The sequence below is a fragment of the Grampus griseus genome (assembly GCF_964374135.1).
Source record: "Grampus griseus genome assembly, chromosome: 5".
NCBI classification, from domain to species: Eukaryota; Metazoa; Chordata; class Mammalia; order Artiodactyla; family Delphinidae; genus Grampus; species Grampus griseus.
The window spans coordinates 15,431,682-15,451,977 of NC_138998.1; the positions used below are offsets into that span (position 1 = coordinate 15,431,682).

General features: G+C 38.7%; 1 long non-coding RNA gene across 1 annotated transcript in view; it reads left to right on the forward strand.

Annotated features, from left to right (window-relative positions):
• Positions 1–20,296, forward strand: part of LOC309822723 — a 262,605-nt gene that overhangs the window by 168,346 nt on the left and 73,963 nt on the right. The window contains exon 3 of the long non-coding RNA XR_014296766.1: positions 7,727–7,842. This is a non-coding gene — a long non-coding RNA (uncharacterized lncRNA). The remainder of the gene's footprint in view (positions 1–7,726; positions 7,843–20,296) is intronic.

The window sequence follows — 20,296 nt, forward strand, 5'->3', positions numbered from 1 at the left end:
CTCAGCTCTACCCAATGGGATAAAATGATTACATTCTCCTAGCTACCTACTGCTGTTGGTAGACCATTATTTTTCTGTCTTCCTGTGAAAACTCATTGTGTTTTGAGACTCTTACCATCAGCCCAAACCCTTTTTTACTCATCTTTGCAGCCTAATCACAGTCCTACTGTCACTGAAGACTAGAGATGCCTTTGCAATTTCCTCCATCCTGAATCCTGTCAGAATCCTAACAGACTTCACGTCCACGTGAACGAGCCATCCATTACAGCTTCCTGCTTTCTGCACCTCCAGCTTTACTGAGTGCCTCTTCAGTGTCATCAGTAGGGAACTCTGAAGTCCTAAATGTCAATACGCCACTCTCAGACTACAACCTCCTTTTAAAATCTCCTCCTTTACAAAAGGCACTTGAGCCTTTTCCTTTGCAGTACCACCTCTTCTCTCAGCATCATCCTTCGTAGAAGAAACTGAAGCTACCATGTGGAAACAGCCTTACTTTCCCTCCGTCACACCTTGAAACTGAGGTATCTGTCTCTCTACTACCTGACTCAAAGGAGGGGGAGCCATGGTGCCATCTTGATCAAGCTTAACTTGCCACCTGTGTTTTTAATCTAATCCACACTGTCTAGGACATTTCCAAATCATTTATTTCCATCCTCTCATTCTGAATTAGTTCTGCATCCTTGCTTCTTGCCTGTTAATCCATTTAAGTCTCTTCTATCTCAAAAGAAAAAAAACAAACAAACCCACCAGAAATGCCTCTCTAGATCCTCCAACTATTACCCCCACCTCTTCTCATGCCTTCACACCCTAGCTTTTCAAATGCTCTCATCCAGCATCTTTACTTCCCATTCCCTCTAAAGCATTTTACGCTTGGGCGTTTTCCATAATCGCTCTAATTAACAACCCCTACTTAAGTATGTTAAGTTCACTTGATGCCAGGAGAATCATTTTATTTTCTAATGTACTTGTTCCTAAGGAGTATTGGACTGATCTTCACTCACACTTTTTCCTCCATTGTTTTTTTTGTTGTTGTTGTTGTTGTTGTTTTTGCGGTACACGGGCCTCTCACTGTTGTGGCCTCTCCCGTTGTGGAGCACAGGCTCCAGATGCGCAGGCCCAGCGGCCATGGCTCACGGGCCCAGCCGCTCCGCGGCATGTGGGATCTTCCCGGACCGGGGCACGAACCCGCGCCCCCTGCATCGGCAGGCAGACTCTCAACCACTGTGCCACCAGGGAAGCCCTCCTCCATTGTTTTAATGTACTCCTTTTTATTTATTTATTTGTTTGTTTGTTTGTTTATGGCTGCACAGTCTTCCTTGCTGCACACGGGCTTCCTCTAGCTGTGGTGAGCGGGGGCTACTCTTCGTTGCGGTGTGCGGGCTTCTCATCGCAGTGGCTTCTCTTTTTGCGGAGCATGGGCTCTAGGCACTCGGGCTCCAGTAGTTGTGGCACGTGAGCTCAGTAGTTGTGGCTCACGGGGCCTAGAGCGCAGGCTCAGCAGTTGTGGCACATGGGCTTAGTTGCTCCGCGGCATGTGGGATCTTCCCGGACCAGGGCTCGAACCAGATTCTTAACCACTGTGCCACCAGGGAAGCCCCTCCTCCATTGTTTTATATAGAGAATTTCATGTGTGTACACATGTTTTTGTCATTTTTCTAGCCATTTCTCAGCCTCCTTCATTGTATCCTCCATGATTTTTCCCAGTTTTACAGTTACTCCTCATACTAACCCAAATCCTTGTTGTTCTCACTCATGACCACAGCACAGACTACCACCAATGTATGATAACTCTCAAATCTATACCTGTGTCTCTGACCTCTCTTCTGAATTCTTGATTCATAGTATGCAGTTCCCTGTGGAAAATCTGTACCTAAATGTCCTAGAATCCTGAAAAGACAACATGTACAAAATTGACCTGGTTTTTCCCAGACTCTCATCATAGTCCTTGTAATTGTCACCAGAATTGATTTATTTTTTGTAGCCATTGACCTAAGAATCCTCTTAGAACCTTCCTTTTCCCATTTCTCCACATTTAATTAGTACTATGTTACTGTGAATCCACCAGGAAGCAGATGCCAAGACAGGATGAGATGTTCAAGAGATTATTGGGGGAAGTGCCTGTGAAGGATGAGGGAAGGGAACAAGAGTTTATATGAAGAGCCTTTAGACTGCAAAGCAGATCTCTCCTCTCTGAGGAGAAGGGGAAGGAAGAATGAATAGGAAGACAAGAAAGTTCCAAGCAGGAGAGGAGAGTGCTCAAGACAGAGTCTCTCCTTAGAGGCATTCTATATCCTACAGGAGTCTTGCATCCTATAGGAATGGCCTGCTCTGCTGCCCCAGCCGTGCTCAGTCGTTGGCTGGGAGCAGTTCATGCGAAGCATGACCTTGTCATGAATGAAGTGGTGGACCTAGCAGGATGGATGCTGGGGCCATCGGTCAATTATACTCCACACGCTGCAGGAGATTTGAGAGATGCATTTTCACAGCTGCCACTTTCCAAACCCTGCCCATTTAACCTCCTAAATATCTATCGTGCTTCTTTCTGATCCGTTCCTTTGAACATGGCCTCGTCATCTTTTTTGGGGTGGAATGCTAACTGTTCTCCCTGCTACCACTCTTGCCTGCCTTCCTCTCTAGTTCATTCTCCAAGCTGCTAACAAAATGCTCCTTTTCACATGCAAATTTAATTTGGTAACTCCCAGCAACCAGATTATGATATTTCAGTGGACACTCGGGGATAAAAGCCAAGCTTCTTAGCATAGAAACAAAGATGTACCCAAATTCTACTGGTCCTGTATAACTGCATCTGTCCACTTTACCTCTCCAGAAATGTACGGTGTAATCCACTGACTGAATCTGTAATCCCTCCAATGCATTTTCCTCAGTTCCATGCCTCATGCCTTTGCACACACAGTTTCATCTGCCTAGAGTGTCCACGCTTTCACTGCCTCCCCTTGCCCCATGGCCTCATTATCAAATGCCACATGGCTCAGTATATTCTCCTGCGCCCACAGTTCTTGTCTCGGCTGTGCAGTGGATGGAGAGCTTTGAAAACAAAACTGAGGCATGGCTACCATGCCCGAAGATTCTTCTTTAGTTAGCCTGGCTTCTTTTTCTCAGCATAGCATTTCTGAGATTCATCCATGTTTTATGTATTAGTAGATTGCTTAAGTAATTACTGGGTTGGTGGTAACTAAAGAGACATGTTTGTGGGTTTTTTTGAGTAATTAGTGAGTAGACATGCTGTTGAGTTAGAGTAGTTGCTAGATTCCTTTTGCCAGTCACGCTATATTGAAAGCAGTTTGAAAAGTAAGTATTTAGATGGATCATTTGAAATAAGTTTAGCAAATAAAATTGGTTGTTTGAATTCAACTGATTTAAAAAAAAAACCCAATTGTTTCCCTGAATTATTTTTTCAAAACATTTTGGAAATTTCTGTGGAAAGGTTACGTACACAAGACAATTAAAAACTACTGATTCGGGCTTCCCTGGTGGCGCAGTGGTTGAGAGTCCGCCTGCCGATGCAGGGGACACGGGGTCGTGCCCCGGTCCGGGAAGATCCCACATGCCGTGGAGCGGCTGGGCCTGTGAGCCGTGGCCGCTGAGCCTGTGTGTCCGGAGCCTGTGCTCTGCAACGGGAGAGGCCACAGCAGTTAGAGGCCCGCGTACCGCAAAACAACAACAACAAAAAACTACTGATTCTATTTCCTTCACAAAGGAAAAAAACAACATTTATTTAAGAAATTTGGCTCTTAGGAGTGTCTGAATTCTTGTCCTGCATAAAAAGGATATGAGGCAGTAGATTTGGCTTTGCCTCTGGAGGGCCTGCTTTCAGCTAGAGTTGGGCACTGGAACCAAGAATAAGATGGAGAACAAGGGGACCCCCAGCAGAATGTGGGGCAGCCTGCATCACTGAAGCATAGGTCATATGGGCCAGAGCAGAAAGGCAGAAGCCAGGTATGAGTGTGTGGGAAGGGAGACCAGAGTAAGAGATCTCAGAGTTGAGGAGAGGAGAGAGCCCCTGGGGTCGTAGCTACAGGCCCTTCGTACACAGCTGTGACTTGACTGTGAGTGGGTTGTGAATTGGGAATAGCCTCAAAGTGTTTCAGCTATTCCTGTGGAAAAAACATCAAAACAGCTGAAATGGTAGCAACAACCAAACACATAACTAGATGCCACTTTCTAGAGTGGAACAAGAGGACTCCTCATATCTGGAATGATTAGTAGACTGTCAGAGGAATTTTTGAATAACAAGGGGAAACCGTCTTAAAAGCATCCAGACAGAAAATGCAAGTTACCTGCAAAAGAAAGAAACTATCCTGGCCTCAGTTTTCTCTTTTTAAAAATGAAGGGCAACAGGAATGGAGCAGCATGGACATGGTCATGAAGGAAGGGGCTGTACCTAGCACAGTTCTTGTTTATGTAGGGTACCAGGAGAGATTTCCAAATATGCAAAGATTTGAAAAACATTTCACTCACTGGTACTACTGCAAAGAAAATTCCTTGAAAATATGTGTAGCCAACTGAAAGATGACCAAAATGTAAGACTTTATGAGAAAGTATGCTATGAAAGATTGACGATAAGCATCAGTGTCAGTTAAATATAGAAATAGGTCAACACGTCTATGGTAGGCCACATAGGAAAAGATAATTTATATAGGTTACATTCCCTTTCTACAGTGTAAAAAGCCAAGTCAAAACAACAAAAAAACCTTGCATAAAGAGCCTCCCCAGCAATGTGTCAAATGCCTTATAAAAAATTACATCCTGTCATCCAATAATCCTTTCCCTGAGCTAGCCTAAAAGACAATCTGTGATACAGACAATATATATGCAAAGATGTTCGTCACATCGTTATTTATTATAGTGAAAATCTGAACCTAAATATTCAGCAGTTATAGAATGGGTACCTAATTACACATGCATTTGAAATAACTGGAGAAAAATCATAAGGCAGAGTATGGTGTGAGCTAGGCGGGCGTCTGTTCACAAAGGATATTGACAGTGTGATTTTCCTGGGCTTGCAAACTACCAGCTTCCCCGGGCAAGGCCATTCCTCTTTCACACTTAAAATCTCTACTCTGGGAAGGAGTGTGCAACAATCATTCCTGTTTTTCCTAATGGCTAATTTAAACCCTGCTTGTAAAATTCTCCCCAACAGTGAATTTAAACTGGTTCCAGTGTTCATTATTTTTCACCCAATTCTGTATATCCAATCCATCTAGAAGGAAATACAAAGAGATTGTTATTGAGTTCTTCGATCACAAAATCTTCACAGGAAGGAGATTTCCAGAAACAAGGGATTGAATAGTATTGGCACACAAGTACTTATTTATGTCCGACAAGTATTCACTGAAAATTATTTGAATATATCTGGTGAAGAGAATGTTGTATCAGTAAAGTTTTGAGAAGTTCCAGAACTGGTGTGGAAAATTAAATGATTGTTCAGCAAATGTTCATTCACTGCCCAATGCCCCCACTTCTTCGGGAGGAATATCTTCCCTGTACTATTGATGATGGGTTTGGCTATGTGACTTGTTTTGGCTGATGGGGTGTTAGTGAGATGAAACTAGCAGAGGTTTGAAATGTGCTTGTGAGTTTGGATGTAGTCTTTCGACTTTTGCCATGAAAATTACATGCTTGGGTAGCCAGCCCGAGAGGAATGAGAGACCCATAGAGTAGATCTGGACCTATTCTACAGTTGGCACCGAGCACAGCCAACACAGTCCAGATCAACCAAATTCCATCAACTTGAAGGTGTGTGAACAAGAAATACATGCTTGTTGCTGTAGGTCACTGAGTTTGGGGATGGTTTCTTATGCAGCATATAGTGGCAGTAGCAAACTGATACAGTTTTGTCTGTAAACTTGGAGACAAAGCAGTGAATTAAAAAAATATATTGTGAAAAATATTAGTACCTGTCAAAGATGAATATAACGTTACTCAGGAAAAAAATTCAAGAGTAATAGTCAAGTATATTCAGAGGCTAAGCTCATGAGAGATGGAAAACAGAGGAAATAAAAAAAGAGATTATTCAGAATCTTAGCGCCATGAGCAGTTGGGTGGTTAAAACGCTTGTAACAAAACCCTCTAAAAGTTGGAAGGAAGTGGAGTAATACACATGGCCTATATTTTGACCAGGTTGCTTTATATGTTTGGGTCTCTGTTTTATCTTCTGTAAAAGGGGAGAACAACAGTGGATAAGCTGTTTCAGGGAGAGGCCACAGCAGTGAGAGGCCCGCATACCAGGAAAAAAAAAAAAAAAAGGAAGAAAGAAATACAATTTCTGCTCCTCATGGTTCAAATCCAGAAGGAAAGACAAGATATGAAACATTCCCACAGCAGTCTGTGAGTTCAAGAATGGGCAGGGACTGTATCTTATTTGTTGTGGCATCCTAAGTGATCCAGCATCTCGTAAGGATTCACAATTCTAAGGAATCAATCAGTAATTTGCACATAGACAACTTAAAACAAAGCTAAGCCTTACACTTGGTTTTTTCTTATTTAATCCTCACAACAACTCGCTGAGGGAGCAACTATCAAATGATGAAATTGAGGGTTGGAGAAGCTAGGGGAATTGCCCAAAGCTACACAGCTAGTGTATGGTAGTGTGTATCCAGAATTCAGGTGTTTAATCACTTTTTTTTCTTATTATTGGGTTGGCAAAGAAGTTCGTTCAGTTTTTTAACATAATATCTTATGGAAAACCCCGAATGAACTTTTTGGCCAACCGAATATCTTATTGAGTGTTACAAGTTGTAAAAAGATACAGCTAAATTATTGTAAGGGTTAAAGAAGGAATTATTCCAACTAGGGAAATCAGTAGAGGCATCAGAATATAGATGATTGCCCTGGACACTGTAGGATGGAGACAATTCTGAGGGATGGAAGCAGGATCCAGACCCGTACTATCCCGTAACCATGAGCACGTGTGAAAATTGAAATTTAAATTCGTTAATGTCAAATAAAATTAAGAATTCAGTTCCTTAGTTGCACTAGCCACAAGCCAAGGGTTCCGTGACCACATGTGCTTCTGGCTATCATATTGGTCAGCACAGAATTGCAGAGCATTTCCATTCTCACAGAAAGTTCTATTGGAGAGAGCTATTCTGGACAGAAGGGACTATAAAAACCAGTTTTCGCAGTGAGAAAACAGCAAAGGCAGCAAGAAAGCAAAGTTCAGGTCTGTTCAAAGAAGATTAAGGTGTTGAGCTTGGTAAGAGTATAAAGTCCACATCAGTAAGTAGAACATGATAAGTAAATGCCAGATATATTTTGGATGATCTTGAATGCCAGCGAGGAGAATTTATGTGCCTGGAATGCAACAAGAAACATGGAGGATTTCTCACCAAGGAAAAAATATTATTGGATCTTTTCTGGAAGTGGTTCATAGATCTAATGAAATAGTGAGAACCAATGGTTGGAAAACTGATCACGAGGCTATGGAGCTTGGGATGGAAAAGCTGAAAAGGATGTGAGAAACTTCAGGTGGAACCTCTATGACTTGATATGCTGAGGAGGAAGGGAAAAAGAAGTTTGAGTAACTGGGAGAACGGTGGGGGCATGGTCAGAAATACAGAAATCAGAAGGATGGGGTTTGTTTGGAAGGAAAAAAGAGTAACTGCAGTTTGGAACATGTTGAATGTAAGGTTCTTTTGAGACATTTATCTGGAAATGTCCATGAAGCACTAGGAAAATTTTCCAAATCCTTTCCTTATTTTCACAGAAGAATCAATGGCTGGCCTGTGAAGATGAGACAGAGGAAGTCGTCACTGGCAGGAGGACCAATATCCAAAATGGCAGGAGTGGCGTCCAAAAAGGTGCCAAAGTCAAGAGAAGCAGGTATGAAAGTTGAAGTAAAAAGCCAAGATTTGGGGCCATGACTAAAGTAGTCTAGTTTGTCCCTTACAGCTTTGGAATATTGTGCACTTTTTTAGTCCTGCTGGTTTAACATCATTCCCCAAGTAGGCTACTACTAGAAAAGTTCCTAAAAGTATCAATTTCACATTGTTGCTAATATCTTAGATGTTTGTGATAATACAACAATACCTTTAGTGTCTGTGAAGTGTTATCAGAAATGCATATAGGATTCTCCTAAATTTTTCTATGGACTTGCTTACATGATACAAACTGTTGGTATGTTTCCTTGAAGCAAAAGCCTGGTAAGAGTTATAAACTATCAAGCCTATTGTTTCAAATATCACAGAGAATCATGAGGGCTCCCTTCACCTTGGTGTTAGTAGATTTCAAGATCCCTGGAGTGATTCTCTTTCACAAGAATTTTCCTGTTCACCATTTAGATTTCATTAGTGTAATCGGTAGTGGAAGGAAGAAACCAACAATGTAATTTAAAAGAGAAAACAGAACCCAGATGGTAAGATAAAGTTCTATGTATTTGTCCAGCTTCATGAGCAGAGACAGGAAGAGGTAAAGCTCTTTCTGTCTTTCAGAAGATATTTCAGTCTTTGTCACAAACTGAGACAAGGTACTGTTGACAACCAAGTTTTCAGGGAAAAATAATGTAAGATAAAAAGATTGGTACTACCTCAGAATTTTGAAGTTTTACACAGTGGATTCCTGAACCTAAGGAAAGTTTTCTACCAGACCTCACTCTGTATTATTGAGTTTATAAATGCTGATTTTGTTCAGTGATTTAGTTGTTTTAAAAGGCTAAATGCTTGTAATTTATATACTTCCCAAGGCTGTAATTACCAAAAAGCCATTGAAACTCCTTCAGTTAGAGAATTTTTAATGAGTCGATGCATGACCCTCCTCTGAGATATCTTGAACTCAAAGGGAAGGAAGCAGGTGCAGAAAACCACGAGAGAGGCCAACTGAGTAACCTCTAGTAGAGTCAGGATTGAAATGCATACCTCCCAAATCTCAGTGGCTCAGAAAAGCAAGATGGACTTGACAGCAAATGGAAGATAATTAATAGGAAGAGGAAACCTTGATGGTGTTGAGAAGCTAGTCATTAGCTATAGCAATTAAGTGCAGTTGTCATTACTCACAAAAGGGTAAGATATTTTACACAAGCAACCATTATTCAATAAAAGATAATTTTCTCTCGTGATTATTGTCGTGTGACAGGTTGTGTGCCATAGATCAGCTAAGATAACGTGAAAGTGAGTAATTGTCTCAGCAGCTGTATTTCAAAACACATACCTTCTACCACAAGACTAATGTTGACAGCATCTATCCAATCCCACATATCCAAAGGAAAAGTGAACGCATTTTACTCTCATCCTAACATGTGGTCTACACAATGTTAAACATACAGGTGCCTGAAAAAGGCTGTTTTTCATTTAAATAATGGAGAAACTAGAATTCTTGTACCTTTAGTATTTTGATCTGAAGTTGGGCTTTTCACTTCTTACCTTAATTCTAGCAATATAGTTAAGTGAAGACTGAAAACAAGAACTTACAGAATTGCTGTAAAGTGAACTGTATTTTTCCATTAGCACAACATGTAATTGAAAGTTTTTGTTGACTGCACATAGATAGCTGTGAATATGCCATCAAAGCAAAGATGAGCAATTACGCTAACAAGGTAGATTTAGTTCCATGTTGAGAGTTCATGGGTAATAATGCTTATGTAGCAAATTACAGGGAATATATTCTAAGATTTCTACAAAAAATTCAGAAACAATTTTTGGACTTTCATAATCTATTTTACTAGCTTTAAATAAGTAAATGAATTATGCATCAATTGACACATCTTGAAATGCTTACTACGGTATTTTGTCTACTTTGTTGAAACGTGATTAGATAAATCAGCTTTCAGTTCCTCTGATTTATGATTTCAGCTGTTTACAAATTAAAATTCATTAGAAGTGGGGCTAATTTTTTTAAATTAATTAATTGGTTTTTATTTTTGTCTGTGTTGGGTCTTCGTTGCTGCGCACGGGCTTTCTCTAGTTGCAGCAAGCGGGGGCGACTCTTTGTTGCGGTGTGCAGGCTTCTCATTGTCGTAGCTTCCCTTGTTGCAGAGCACGGGCTCTAGAGCGCAGGCTCAGGGGTTGTGGCTCACTAGTTTAGTTGCTGCGCGGGCATGTGGGATCTTCCCAAACCAGGATTGAACCCGTGTCCCCTGAATTGGCAGGCGGATTCTTAACCACTGCGCCACCAGGGAAGCCCTGGGCCTAATGTATATATTGTAAAATCAGATTTAACTATCTACATGCCAGCTATTATAATAGTAGTCTTGATTTTATAAAAGACTCTTGTATGTTGGTAAAGAGAACATCATATGGAAGAAGGCTGCCTGAGTTTGAATCCCTGCTCCTCTAATTATTAACAATGAAATCTTGGTCAGGTCATGCCTAATTATGCCTCTGTTTTTTCCCTCTGTAAAATGAGCATAATAAAAGTACTTACCTTTCAAAGATGTTGTACCAAATTAGTTAATATATGTAAAACCATTAGAATAGTACCCATTACAAGGTAAGAACTATAAAAGTCTCACCTTATATTATTGCAGCTCTGCCTCATATTATACACAGCTGAGGCCAATACATGAGCAACAAATGAAGGAAAAAAGTTTGCAAGAAGTTAAATTTTGATACTAATAAAATAAAAACCTTATAAGATATACTTTGTAAAAAAATTAAGATTTCAAGAAAGCACGCAGCTACCAAAAGAAGCACTATATCTAATCATCCAAATAACTTATTAAGACTAATAATTCCTTCCCTCAACTATTTAGTCACTAAAAACCTTTCCTTTAAGTTTTTAAAGTTTTCACACTTAAAATTCATGAAGACTAAGTTAAGCTGACTTACTTGAGAGTTTCTATTATATTATAAAACCAGTCATATGAAGAATAAAAAAAGAGTACTTTAAATAAAGCCGTGGATAATATCCAAACTTTTAATTAGCTGTGGTAATTGGGGAAAATGTATCCTGGATAATTAATGTTCACAGAAAAGTCTAAAAGCTCATTTTATTTAAGTCTCTTCTGTTTCCAAGTTTTTAATTTATTTTTGGTTGGAACTGCAAACTAAAAGCCAAGATACAGCTACTTCTCTGTTTTATACTTTTCTACCATGATTTTTATTAGCAAAGGTAGAAATGGCCAGGAAGTAAAGCTATGTGAGTTTTCGATGGTCTGTAATGATTGAATGATCTCCGAAATACATTCAAATTGGCTTCTGAAAGCAAAGTTTGGGCTGATACAGACCTTAGTGTGAGTCTTGGCTATGCCGTCTAACAACTATTTCATTTTGCATAGATTATTTAAACACTGTCAGCCTCAGTTTCCTCCTATGTCAAATAAAGATAATAGTATTTATTTCTTACGATTGAGATTTAAATTAGATGATACAGAAAAATACATAGTACATTTCTCGGCATAAATAGTTCAATAATTGTGAGCTGCTCTGGTGGTGGTGATGATGATGGGAATGATGGCTATTGGTTCTGCTCCACTAGCGCTTTGGTCTTTAATCACTGATAAGCTTCCCTATTCTAATGTTTACTTCTATTTCTCTAAGTCTTCTTTCTCCTTTACAGGACCTTTCCCTATGTACCTCTTTTAAGTAAATATTCCTCAAAGATCTGTCTGGTTTCTATTCAACTTCCCACAATGCAATCTCTCCCAAGATATCTAAAATTCTTTACATCTTCAGATACTTTTTTCAGGTGGTTCAAAGGCCCTCTCTCTGGCCCTGACTTGTCTCCTGAGTTCCTCATCTGATTGGTACACTTCGCAGAGATATCCCACCATCACTGCAACCAGTGATGTGCTGGTAAAGGCTCTCAAAATAAATTATTTATAAGCATTTGCTAATTTCTATAGTGTAAATACTCTCATTATGACCTCTTTCAAGCTACTGTCTTAACATCATTGAATGCAGACTTGGGAGAAGATGTGCGTGCTGGCTCCAACACAGCACTGGACTTTCCCCAACTTGTAATGCCCCAAATCAAATTCATCATCTTTACTCCAGTCCTAGTTAATAGCACTTTATTCACCAATTTATCCAGGCTAGAAACATCAGTCAGCCTTAGTGGAATATGAGGTATTCCTCAATTGTCTTTTGCATACCCCTGTGGCTTAGCTGGTGCTGCCGGCTCAGACTGGACGGTCTCACATACTCATTGTGGAAACTCTTCTTCAATTCTGAGCTCAAACATTGAATCCTTTGAAAGCCTTCCTCACTTGACTCTCCAGTTAGTTAGAGGTAGTCGTTTTTTGCTCTGTAATCACACTAAGCGTTTTTTTTCTTTAAGTAGAAACATCTAGAGTTGGTTCATTAAAAGCAAACCCAGATTTCTCAAGGTGAGTAAAGAAAGAAGGGCTTCACCTGTAGGGTGTGAAGATGGATCTGAAGTTCTGAGCTCTGATTTGCAGTCATTCACCTTCCTCTCAGGAGAATTTCATATGGGTTACAGCCAGCAGTGTGGGGACCTCAACAGGGATCCTTTCCCTTTAAACGTCTCAGTCTGAAGATAGATTTTTTACTTTTTTCCTTAATTCTGTCAACACAGTCCAATCAAGACTGGAACTTTAAAACAAAGCATTCAAACAAACTCAAGAGAAACAGGAAGGAAACAAAGGGCAATCAGACCATGTGGCTCACTCCAACTTGAAGGTTTGAGCTTATAAATAAAGCTAATCTTTCAAAAGCATTCATCTATTTTTAGTTTTTGTTATGCTAATTATAGCCTTCACCAAATACAGTATAAACTTCTATCTGCTACGACAGTGTTTTACTTGTCTCTAAACCGCTCGTGCTGTAGCCCTGTATTATGTATAATACACAACCTAACTCAACAATTTGTGAGCACAATTCATGAATGCATGACATGAGAACTTTGATTTCAAAGTTTAGCTTGAGAAGACTGTGACAGGTAACAGAATATTAATATGCCACTATGATGTGAATGTCCATATGTAAACTTTTGTGACCTTGTTTGACCTTAAATGGCATATAATAAATAATTTTATTTTTGCTTCTTTCTATGTTTCTTCTGAAGAAAAAAAAAATCGATCAATGTACACTATTCAAAACACACACTAGTCTGTTAAAGGGAGATAACTTTTAGCCTTTCTTTGTCCTTCCAGAAACACTGAGAGCTATCCTTAATTTGCAGGCAATTGCTCTGAAGAATCCAACCTCAGATTGACATTAGGATTGTGGAAGAAATATTTGTCCTTTGAATTTATTTCAAAACATCTGAAAACGTAGATGGTATATTTTTCTTAACTGCAGAGCCTTGAACTTCTGGGACAAAAGAGGAAGAGAGTTGTAGCAAAGACTGTGATTAATCCTTAACCTAGAAGACAAACTGGCCAGACATGGATGCATGTGATAGTTGAGCTTGTTCAGACTTGCTACTTGTTGCATAAACACTCCCATTCTGTCCATCAGACCCACCCATCTCTCTCTAGTAGAAACCAGTAAATCATGCTGAATCCTGAGTAGGCCATTGTGATCTTTACCTTTTCAAGGTCTATCTATTGCTTTTGCCTCTGATCACCTTTTCTTTGCCTCTTGCCTGTTTGCCTGACATCACTGTCTACCAGGCATCTGGATAGGGAAATAGGTTTAGAAGGAGATTTGGAATGGAGTGGTCTTTTGGAAATCATTAGGCAAGAATTCAGGAGACCTGGTTTGGTTTTAGTTCTAACTGCTTTTGAGTAGCTATTGACCTTGAATAAACCCCATTATGTTTCTGGATATAATTTATAAAATTATTGAACTGTAATAAATAGTATTCATGAACTTGTGCTATTCTTATATGTTAAGGTTCTGTGTAGGTTGCTTTTTTAAAAACTAGACTTTTAGTGATATATACAATGCACTAATAAGCACAGAGGTAGATATAGTACAATAACAAGAAATTAACAGGATCAAAACAGTTGATAGGGGAAGAGAGGAAAATAGGGAAGAAGATACAGACCTAGGTACAGTGATGGGTAGCCTTGCCTTCCAGATCTGTGATGTAAAATTAATTTTGCACAGAGGAAATGGTGTTAAGGGGCAGAATGTGCTGGTAATTGATAGTGTTACTTAGTTATAGTATATAACTATATATATATATATATATATAGTATATATGTATATACACACACACATATATATATGTGTGTATATATATATACTATATAACTATATATATAGTTATATAGTATATAACTATATATATATACTATATATACTATATAGTATATATGGTTGGTTGCTATTTTACACTGATAATGTCTGCTTCATTGTTTTACTTTTAGTCTGTGTCTTTTGCTTCACTTTTTATTTATAATCTTTCTTCACAATTAAAAAAATTAAAACATGCAGTGAAGAAAAAGTATAAAATAACAATTATACCATTACCCAGAATCATTTTGTCACACTTTTGGAATTCTAATGTTTATTTTTATTATTTTTACATGATGTATGTATTAGTTTGTGTTTTTTCAGAAGAAGATCCTAAGGCAATAATTTGAGTGCAAATAGTTTATTTGAGTGGAGCAGGGGACACCAGCAGGGCAGCTGGATAGTGGGAGAAGGGAAAGCAGCTAAGAAAGACTACTTTAGTCAGTCCATTTCTATGGTGGGTAACTGGAATTCATCCCTTGGAAAGACTCTGGAAAATGGTAAAAAGACACAGGTCGCAATGATCCTGCTGAAGTTCAAGGGGGCTGGTTTTAGGGCTGCTGGGAGTGGACGTTAATCTCTCAGTACCTCTGGATCATTTTCCATGTGTAGAAGGGCTACAATAGCCTTCCACAGTTGAGCGGAAATGGCACTTGGGCACAGAAATGTGGATAATGGTAGTAGGGAGTCAGCTGGAGCACACAAAAGGGTTAGACAGATATGGGTGGAGTACAGACAATGTCTATTATATCACCGAATTTTTTAGGTAAATCAATTAATTTTTTATAAAGATGAAACATGTTTACTTTAGAAAAATCAAAATGATACAAATATTTTAAAATCATTCTAAATTTGACCATCTGGTAGTAGTCATCAATATGTTTAGATGAATACCATTCTCGTTAAATAAGTAAGTGTGTCTGTGTGTGTGTGTGTGTGTGTGTGTGTGTGTGTATCCATGTGCATGTGCGCATATGTGTGTAGAGAGAGAAATTTAGCGAATTCTTCATTTCAGGAAAAATTTTTTATGTCGACTGAAAGAAAAATGCACAATGTAAATGTTGCAAGGTAAGTTTCATTCTGGGACCTAACTGAGGACTATAGCCTGGGAGACAGCCTGTCAGGTAGCTCTGAGGAGCTATTCCAAAGAGGTAAGGGAGGTGCCAGGATGTGTATGAATTTTCTGCTGGGAAAAAAATCATGCAGTCGAATATCAAAAGATTACTCCTAATCACAAAGACTAGACGTCTCAAGTTAATGATTTTAGTGCTTTTCTACGTATGTAGAGATGCAAGAATCTGGGGTCACTGAAGTTTTCCTTCAATATGTATCCTAACTATCTAGGGACCAGTATATCCAAAGCACAGAAGACCTGTTTTTCTTCATTGTGTATTCCCCTCAGGGTGCACTTGTCAGTAGGTAGGTGACTGCAGTGTCTTGTGGCTTGATTCTTGTAGAACTGGAATAGCAGGCAGCATTCTTTTCTTTACAGATACAGCTGCTTTTCTTTGGTCAGATTCCTTATTTAAGGAGTGCTGTATAGTCATATGTTGGATTTTATTTGTCTTCAATATCTATTAGCCATCCTGTGATTGCTTAAAATTTTTTTTTGCCTCTCTCCTATGCATTTATTAAAATTATCTCAAACTTTTCTTCTACATCAGTATTTCAATTTTTAGTGAAGTTTATTTTTTACTTTGCCTTCTTTAATTTACTTATTTCTGTGATTATGTTTATAGCCTTCTTTTATTTTCTTAAATCTACACGTCCCCTTTTCCTCTATTTTTATTGCTCATCATCTTATCTTTGAGCTCTTGAATTCATGTTCTCACTAGGTTATTCTTTAAGGTAAGATCATCGTGATGAATTTTCTTGTGCTTTGAAGTGTGTTTTGTTTCACATTTCTTCCTTTGAAAGTCACATTCCTTTCTTGCTTGCTTTCTTCCTCTTTCCTGCATATTTTGTTTTGCTATGATATGTTTGCTTATTTGCCACGGTGCTTTCTTTCACACCGTTCATAATTGAGCAGTTCTATTCAGACATTTCTTCTGAAATAATGAGAGTACACTCATGATTCTTCCTAGTATAGCTGAACCAAGTTTCTTTTGCCCTTCTAGCTACTGTTTAAGAGGTATTTTGTTTTCTATTCATTTTCAGTAGATGGATAGAATGGCAAGGATGGCATAAGAACTCAGTTGAAGTGGTATGCAGTCTTTATAATACCATGGCTCTGGTCTCTCTTCTGAGATGTCATTAAATATGCTACAGAAGGAGTCAAACCATCTAGTTTGGTACATACATTCTTATGGGGCGCTATACTTGGGTTTCATACTATTTCCTCAATTCAGTGTGTTTACCTCACTTTTCTAGGATAGTAATAGTTCAGCTTTTTGGCTTCAGGATAAAAAAGTTAATATGTCAGTTTACTCTCTCTTAAATTCAAAAGTGCTTAGCTATTGATATTTTTCAAACTACATCTTTAGGTGGAAGAATACCCAAGAATTGACTGGGGTAATTTACTTGTAATGAGATATATGGTTATATGCCATCCATGATGGTGCCTGTAATTGGGTGAGGCAGTTTTTGGTTTCTTTTAACCTTCATGACAGGTCAAAAGAGTTTGCTATACTACCATTTTAAGGCTTTGCTTGTTTTTTTTCTGGCATTATTTTAGAAATGACCTTCAATCAGTCAATATTCAGACCTGTTTTTATCAAAATATAGTTGATTTACAATATTATATTAGTTTCAGGTGTACAACACAGTGATGCAATATTTTTATAGATAAAACTCCATTTAAAGTTATTACAAAATAATGACTATATTTTCCTGTGCTGTACTTTGTCGCTTACTTATTTTATACATAGTAGTTTGTACCGCTCAATCTCCTACCCCTCTCTTGCCCCTCCTCCTTCCCTCTCTCTACTAGTAAACACTAGTTTGGTCTCTATATCTGTAAGTCTGTTTCTGTTATATTCATTTGTTTGTTTTATATTTTAAGTTCCACATATAAATGATAACATAGAGTATTTGTCTTTCTCTGTCTGACTTATTTACTAAGTATAATACCATCTAGGTCTATCCACATTCCAAATGGCAGAATTTCATTCTTTTTTATGGTTGAGTAGTATTCCATTGTATGTATACACTACATCTTCTTTATTCATTCATCTGTTCATGGACACTTAGGTTGCTTCCATATCTTGGTTATTGTAAATAATGCTGCTATGAACATTGGGGTGCATGTATCTTTTTGAGTTACTGTTTTCAGATTTATTCTTGAATGATACTAATAAATTATAGAATTACAAATTTAAAAAATTCTTACAATACATGGAAAGAATTCTTGTATTGGAGAAGTTAAACTATCTGGGCATTATGATAATTTCCAGTTAATTTATTTTATAATTCTAAATAAGTATATTGTGATATACAATATGTAACTTAGAAATAGGACAATCAAAAATGATCTCTAGGGGCTTCCCTGGTGGCGCAGTGGTTAAGAGTCCGCCTACCGGTGCAGGGGACGCGAAAACCAGAGGGTGGGAGGCCAGTGTTGAAAAGAGGAGAGGTTGATCTCCTGGGGCTTAGTAAGGCAGGAAAGAGTGGGGAATGGATCTGGAGGGACAAATGGAGGCCAGCCAGGACAACATCCTACCCTGATTCTGTCTTTAAAGATCATTTAAAGAGAAGGAATGAGCTCTTTAGCTATAGAAGTAAGGGCCATAATTTTCTGCATTTACATAAACTTACAAAGCCAATCATGTACAATTTGTAAAATGAAATTGTTTCATGCTTGTTCTACGTATGTAGGCACTCACATACAGAGTTGTTCCTACTACTTTCATAGCTAACGTTTCTTGAGTGTCACACGCAAGGAACTTTTCCAATGGCTTTATGTGCATTTACTCATTTACTCCTTAGTAGTAGGTACCATCATACCCATTTTGCAGGTGAGGAAACAGAAGCTCAGCTAGGTTGCCTCAGGTTAATAACATGAAGTGGGATTCTAAGTTGGGATGCTAACTCAAGCATCTGGCACCAGAGCAGTTCACTGTAACTACCATCCCTACAAGAAGTCTATGCTGTGAGCACACAGACTCATCAGCTGCTTAATTTTGGAGTCCCCTGAGTTTTTGTGTCATTTTTATTACACTTGAATAATAACTACTCAGTTGGCAAAGTAACTTAATCTGAAAGAAATGACCCACTTCCCGAACTCTGCACATAAAGTCTGAGAATCAGATTCCAAGATGTACTGTGTCAGAAGGGAACTTAGCCAATCCTCTCTTTAGCTGTGACCAGAACAGTACCCTCTCTAACCTCATTAGCATCTTGCTGATTCATTTACTAGAACAGATGTAACTCCTGTTTTGTAAGCTTAAAAACCATCCTCCTGGGGCTTCCCTGGTGGCGCAGTGGTTGAGAGTCCGCCTGCCGATGCAGGGGACATGGGTTTGTGCCCCATCTGGGAAGATCCCACATGCCGCAGAGCGGCCGGGCCCATGAGCCATGGCCGCTGAGCCTGTGCGTCCGGAGCCTGTGCTCCGCAACGGGAGAGGCCACAACAGTGAGAGGCCCACCTACCGCAAAAAAAAAACATCCTCCTGAAATACTGCACAGCTCCTGAATGGTGGCACTATGAAGATATTTTGCATCAGATATGATTCTAATAGCAATGTATGGCAACTCTGTCACAGGGAAAGAAATCTAACTAAGTTTCTTCTTATGAAATGAAATAAAGAAATGGAGATTTTTGTAAAAGAAGTAATGATTTCAGCAGCTTCCGAGAGTGAAACTAGGAATTAAATACAACCACATAGAATTTCTCTCTTTAAATTGAAGGTCAATTTGTTAGTTAACCCAGGCTGCCAAAACAAAATACCATAGGTTACATGGCTTAAACAACAGAAATACATTTTCTAACAGTTCTGGAGGCTGGAAATTCAAGATCAGGGTGTGTGGTTGGTTCTGAAGAGAGTTCTCTTCCTGGCTAGCAGATGTGCTCACATGGCCTTTCCTCAGTGTGTGCCTGTTCTTGAAAAGAGAGAAAGATCTCTTCCTCTTCTCATCAGGTCAACAATTCTATCCAATTAGAACCCCATCCTTACGGAACTCATTTAACTTTAATTACTTCCTAAAAGCCCTATCTCCAAATATTGTCACACTGGAGGTTAGGACTTCAACATATGAATCTGGGGGGCACATTCAGTCCATAGCAGGAAACTACTTTTTTCCCAACTAGATTGGTAAAATAAAATTATTCTGGACTTTATTCAAGAGTAATTTCATCACAGCACATTTATATTTAAAATAGAAATAATAACCCAAGAAAGTTTCTTAAAAAATAAACCAGCAATTACTGCTTTATGAATTTCTAAATGTAGGCCATAACATAGAATTCTATTAGCATTCTTAGCTTACTTCAAATTAAACTGATGTCATATAGTTTCTAAAATTGATTGGACATGAAATTGCAAGGATAATCAATATTCCCCTTAACGTTGCCTCCTTCTCCAGTCAATGTAAATGCAGATGACTATGGTAATTGGGGTGAGTGGGAGGAGGTGAAGATTATATTGTGTCCCTTCCTTTGGAGCTTCTGTTCTATTTGCTTAGGGCAGTGAATCAGGGCCACCGTTAACTGAGGGAAAAAATGATATGTTAGCGCATTTGTGTCAAAAAGACTTAAGGTTTAGATGAATACAATCAACCCACAATTCCCACCATCCCTCAAATGAGTTACTTCATTTGTCCACCTATAAGAGGCTTGATGGTGTTCTTATATTACTTATATCCACTCTGAGTTCCTTTAGATATGGCACTTAACCGGATTTCTTTGAACACTAATATCTGGGAGTAATAGGGTACAGTGGTTTAGGGGCATAATTGCTCCAGGTCCTATGCAATTCCGAAGACAGCCACACTGCCTCAGAAGGCTGGTTAGTGAAGAGATTTATGAGCATGGATAGTTGAGATACATTTTTACATGACAAACTATGCCTTTCACTTAACAACTTATATAACTTTATGCAACCTTCTAGACTTCAATTTACTTATTAAAATATAGGTCTAATAATAGTACCTAATAGCATTATGGTATTATAAATATGTATATATGATGTATATTTATATCCACGTATGTATGTGTGTATCTATCTAGAGGGAAAGATCCTTTCAATTGGGACTGCTTAATAAGT